This window comes from Pinus tabuliformis, chromosome J, assembly GCF_031772625.1.
Source record: "Pinus tabuliformis cultivar Carrire ecotype Pingquan chromosome J, CPIR1, whole genome shotgun sequence".
Lineage (NCBI taxonomy): Eukaryota > Viridiplantae > Streptophyta > Pinopsida > Pinales > Pinaceae > Pinus > Pinus tabuliformis.
The window spans coordinates 286533078-286539077 of NC_142295.1; positions in this window are offsets into that span (position 1 = coordinate 286533078).

Below are 6000 nucleotides of genomic sequence, written 5' to 3' on the forward strand. Positions count from 1 at the left end.
CATTAATCCTTGTTCGATTTCCAATGTATGTTCGCTTCTACGGTTAATTTATCTTGTAACGTCGGTCTGGCAATAGAAGCCCCTGCTGGCTACATATGTTTAAGCATAGCTTCGGCGATTCTCTTCAGAGTCGGGGCACCTGTTATTGTTTATTACGCATGCATGGTGGCCACGGCCCTTCCTCCGTTCCTCGAGAACAGGGTATTTCCGTCAGTTTGCTTTCCCTCTGCATGCTTAAATATTCTATTAAATGTTGAAGCTGTATATTTGGTAATGGATTGTTACTTCAAAAATATATGCTTTGTTCCACAGTTGATTCGAACGGCTTGCATTTTCTTTGGTAGAAAGTCTGGGTATCTCCGGTTATTTACTGTTGTTCTCGGTTCGAAATGTAAACTCAATGATTATGCACAGTGTTGAATTCTCTTGTTCGATTTCCATCTGGGTTACAGAAGATGGCTTACACAATAGTCGTTTTCCTGTTTTACATTCTTTCTATCGCTTATGCTACAGGGTTTTAATTCGGCATGGATTCGCTATTGTTCTTTGATTGAAAAATCTAATTCCATCTCTGCCAGTTGCGCAGAGACTAAATCTTAAAAATGGTTAAATCTTTTTCCCATTACCTTTACTTGCCTATCAAAGACCTTAAATGAATTCCACAGGTTATAAACGAATTCTTTAATGCTTTAGCAAGCCGTACCTGAGCAGAAGCAAACCTTTTCGTAGCGCTTGTCAACCTCCCGACCGTAGGAAGATCCTCCTCGATCTTCCACCCCCAAGCACTTCTGCAGATTTTCACTGTCTGCAAACCCTCTGGTTATGCCAGAGTCACGCTATCTGGTCCTAACCAGACGTAGCGGTTCAGGAAGCCTCTCACTTCCAAGCACATGCCATCTGATCACTACCAGACATAGCATATCTCAACTCCTCTGCCATCTGATCCTTACCAGACTTGGCATTCCCCTTTTTGCCCCTTTTTCCCTGGGGTCTCAACCGTCACATGAAGGTAGTTAGGTTTTTCTCTTGTTTCAACTACCTCAACAGCTACTAACAACAATTAATCACATACTTAATTAAACAGTAGTAGCACAATTAATTATCATAATAATTAACAGCAGTAGCAACAGAGTTATTATAATTTACCAAACAGAATTTTAGTTCACAGTTAAATTTACTGTCTTACTTAACATTATCGCTTTACTAGGAGCATTACATCTCCCCCTCCTGAAGTTCAACATCGTCCTGATGTTGCTGTTCACCCAGAAACAATCCGGGATAAGCTTCTTTCATACTCTGCTCATCCTCCCAGGTGGCCTCATCTGGCCCAAAGTGCTACCACTGCACTTTAACCTGGTTGATGACCTTTTTCCGCAGCTCGACCCTTCTCCGATCTAGTATGTTCACTGGCTCGACCAGGAACTCTCCTTCCGGTTCCACCTGAAACACATAATATTCAGATTAGTTGTTTCCTAACATTCCATTTTGATTTATGTTTATCTTACAGCATCTTCTTACCTGAATGTCCTGCCAACTTATTATGTGTCTAGGGTCATAAACATATTTCTTTAAAACGGATACATGGAAAACATTATGGACCCGGATATGGCTAGGTAGGGCTAGCTGATAAGCTACCGGTCCCACTCGTGCTAAAATCTGGAAGGGCCCACAAAAGCGAGGTGCCAATTTGGCACAAGCATTCCATTGTAGAGTACTTCTCCTTGCTCGGATTCTGACATATACATGTTCACCCACCTGGTATTCTTTAAAGGTTCTTTTCCGATCTGCAAATTTTTTTTGTCTGTCCTGAGCTATTTTTAAATTAGCCCGGACTCTCTTGACCATAGCTTCCATCTCTTCCAACATTTCAGGACCCAGCATGAGTCTGTCTTCCGGTCCACCCCAACTAGATGGCGTACGGCATTTTCGGCCGTAAAGTACTTCGAATGGACTCATCCGCAAGGATGCATGATATCCATTGTTATAAGCAAACTCTACAAGGTGTAAGTACTCCTCCCATCGAGTGGGTTGTTGCATCACATATGACCTTAGCATGTCTTCCACCACCTGATTCACCCGCTCATCTGCCCATCAGTTTGCGGGTGATAAGCGGTGCTAAAATTCAATTGAGTCCCCAGACCTTCAAACAAGGTCTACCAAAAGGCTGATGTGAATTTGACATCGCGATCGGATATTATAGTTTTTGGTAGCCCATGGAGTTTAAATATGTTCTGCATGAAAACATTTGCGATTTGAGCCGCACGATATGTAAATTGAACTGGTATGAAGTGAGCTGACTTACTGAGCTTGTCTACTACAACCATTATAGAGTCACTGTTCTTTTTGGATTTTGGTAACCCCGTAATGAAGTCCATGGTTATAGTCTCCCACTTCCATTCTGGTATGGGTAATGGCTGTAGTAAACCCGCAGGGTGTTGATGTTCAGCCTTAACCTGTTGACATTCTAAGCATCGCGCCAGATATTCTACCACATCCCTTTTCATGCCTGGCCAATGATATTCCTTCCGAAGCGAGGTGATTAATTTTTGATAGCCCGGATGTCCCGCATAAGGGCTTTTATGATATTCATCCAGAATCTTTTCTTTAATACCGCTCTGATTGGGTACATAAATTCTTTTCTGGTAACACAGAATTCCGGCTGCATTCAAATCATACCCTTGTTGTATTATGTGGGTATTTAAATTCTGCACCAGCTGCTTCTTTTGTAGGTAGATTCGATCTTGTGCAGCGGCCTCTTCAATTTCTTTGCCAAGGGTGGACTGTCCTTCACTAATACCAATTTCATAAATGCAATGCACTTTTCGACTCAGTGCATCAGCCACCCTGTTTTCTTTTCCTTTCAGGTGCTTAATTTCAAAATCGAAATTCCCCAAAAAGTCTACCCACTTAGCTTGCCTAGCATTTAAAATTGGTTGACTAAAGTAGCTAGTTAAACTATGGTGATCGGTCATCAACAAGAATTTTCTTCCCACCAAATAATGGCACCACATTTTCAGCGCATGAACTACTGCAGTTAGTTCCAGATCATAGGCAGAATACTTCTGCTCATGCTCTTTCAATTTTCTGGATTCGTACGCGATCACCTTCCCTTCCTGCATTAGCACCCCTCCTACACCCTCTTTGCTTGCATCTGTGCAAACTACATACTCCTTTTCTGGGTCTGCAACACTCAGCACAGGTGCAGTGGTGAGCAGGTTTTTGAGCTGTTCAAAGCTCCGTTGACAATCTGCTGTCCACTTGAATATCTTTCCCTTCTTTTGCAAAGAGGTGATAGGATATGCAACCCTGGAGAAACCTTCCACAAACCGCCGGTAATATCCAGCCAGCCCCATGAAAGATCTGATATCTGCCACGTCCTTGGGTATTGGCCATTCCATTATAGTTTTGATCTTTTCGGGGTCCACAGCTATACCTTCTTTAGTAATGATATGTCCCAAATACTAGATCTGTTCTTTATAAAAATCACATTTGCTAAATTTACCATAGAGTTGATGTTCCCGTAGTGTCTGTAACACTAATCTGAGATGCTCCTCATGCTCTTTAATATTCCGGGAGTATATAAGTATATCATCAATAAAGATTAACACGAATTTGTCTAGGTACTGATGAAATACACTGTTCATCAAGCACATAAATGTCGCAGGTGCATTGGTCAACCCGAAAGGCAGTACCACAAACTCGTAGTGCCCATAACGAGTTCGAAAAGCTGTTTTGGCTATGTCCTCATCCTTAATTCTGATTTGATGATAGCCCGACCTCAAGTCAATCTTTGAAAAGATTGTCGCCCCCTTCACCTGATCAAACAGTTCATCAATGCGGGGTAGTGGATATTTGTTTTTAACTGTCAATTTATTCAGCTGTCTATAATCTATGCACATACGGAGAGTTCCATCCTTTTTCCTAACAAACAATACAGGGGCTCCCCAAGGAGATACGCTGGGACGAATATACTTCTTGTCCAACAACTCTTGCAGCTGCATCTTTAACTCAGTTAATTCCGGCACACTCATCCGGTATGGTGCTCGGGATACTGGGGCTGCACCGGGTACCAATTCTATGGTGAAATCCAAATCTCTTTTGGGCGGCAGCCCTGGTATTTCTTCAGGAAATACATCTGTAAAATCTCGCACTACTGGTATACTCTCCACAGTCGCAATTTTATCTTCAGATCTAGCATACCCTACTTGTACTGCATATATTTGACATTTCTTCCGGATACTTTTAGCTAGCTGTGAGGCCGTAATTGGCCGGATCTGCACCGGTTTTTGGATACCTTGAATTTCCTTTTCTTTTCCCAGTTCATCTCGGTAAGAGATTGTTTTTGTCTTGCAGTTTATGACAGACCACCGCTTTTCCAGCCAATCCATCCCTATCAGCACATCATACGAACCAAGAGGGAGTACATTCAACTCTGTCATTACTGTCTGACCGGCTAACCTTAGTGGACAGTTGCTGACCTTAGCCAACACTCGTCTTTTGGCCCCGGTGGCAAGCTGTACTAACCATGGATTCTTAAACTTAATAGTTTGCAAACTACAGTTTTCCACTACTTTGGGACTTACGTAGCTTAAAGTAGCTCCTGGGTCTACTAAAATGGAAACAGTTCGATCAAGGATCTTACCTTCAAATTCTATCATTGTTGGCTGGTAATCAACTTGTCGATCCTCGAGTGTGGCATTTATTATGGGTATGGACCGAGCCACGTCTCCCACTGTGGAGGCTTCGTAAATCTGGGACACCTGATCGCTTTCCTTCTGGTGAGGGCAATTTTTAATATAATGGGGTCCGCCACAGCCCCAGCACTGAACCGATGGCCTAGCTGAGCCCTCATTATCAACTCTACCCGACTGTTCACTGTATTTAGATTCAGCAGATGGCTTAAATCTGATCTGATTCCTTGATGGGTTTCTATTGTTGGCCCCTTTTGAGAATCCCTTGTGAAAATTGTTGCGAGTTCCCTTAACTCCTACAGTCATTCTGCTGCCCTTTTTATCCGCCCAGCGCTTTCTAGAATTTTCTCCTTTTTGTTTGTTCTGCTGATAACATATTCTAGCCTTCCAAATTGCTTCGTCCATCGTTTTCGGATTATCAAACTCGATTCTTTCCCGCATTGCCTAGGGTAGGCTGCTAACAAACCGCTGCACCTTAGCCTTTTCCTCCCGAATGTACGGTACATAGTGAAGCAGAGATGTAAATTTAGTTACGAACTCATCTATGGTCTGTTGTCCAAGCCGCAGATCATGAAATTCTCGTGCTTTTTCATCATAGAAGCGTTATGTCAGGTACTTTTCCTTGAAATATCTTTGAAAAGTCTCCCAAGTCACATCTTGCTCACTCACCCCCCACACCATCTTGACTTCTTCCCACCATAATGTAGCCTTGGCCTGCAACTGGAAGATGGCCAGCCGTGCCTTAAGATGGTGATCATACTCGTACACTTGGAAATACTTTTTCATGTTGATTAACCAAGCCTCTGCAGCTTCCTCCAATTCCCCATCGAAATGTGGTGGTTTAATCTTCCGAAACTCCCCTTGCAGTTCTATCCGCGGTCTCTTTGGAGTTTGATATTCAGAAGCGTTAACAGACTTCTCTCCTCGCACCTCCGCCCTTTCCTCTGCTTCCTCCTGTTCGGTGTGATAGCTTTGTTCATCTGATACCCGTGTCTGCTCAGGCCTAGGATGAGACTGCTGTTGATGTTGTTTATCAGATAAAATTTTCAGGATCCTCTCTTGTTCCATGTTTAGTCTTGCGTTGTCCTCACGCAAACGGGCCATTTCGTCCTTCAGCTCCTGGACTGTCCTCAATATAGTCAAATCAGTGTTGCGGCCTTCCTCTCCCAATTGTACCCATATCTCAAGATTCCCCTGAGGGTGAGTAACGTTATTTGGTCGATTCAAATTTCCATGAGGAGCGCTACTTGTTCTCCTCATTCTGCTGTCACCTGAACAAAATTAGCTCATTTTAACAGATGTAATTTTT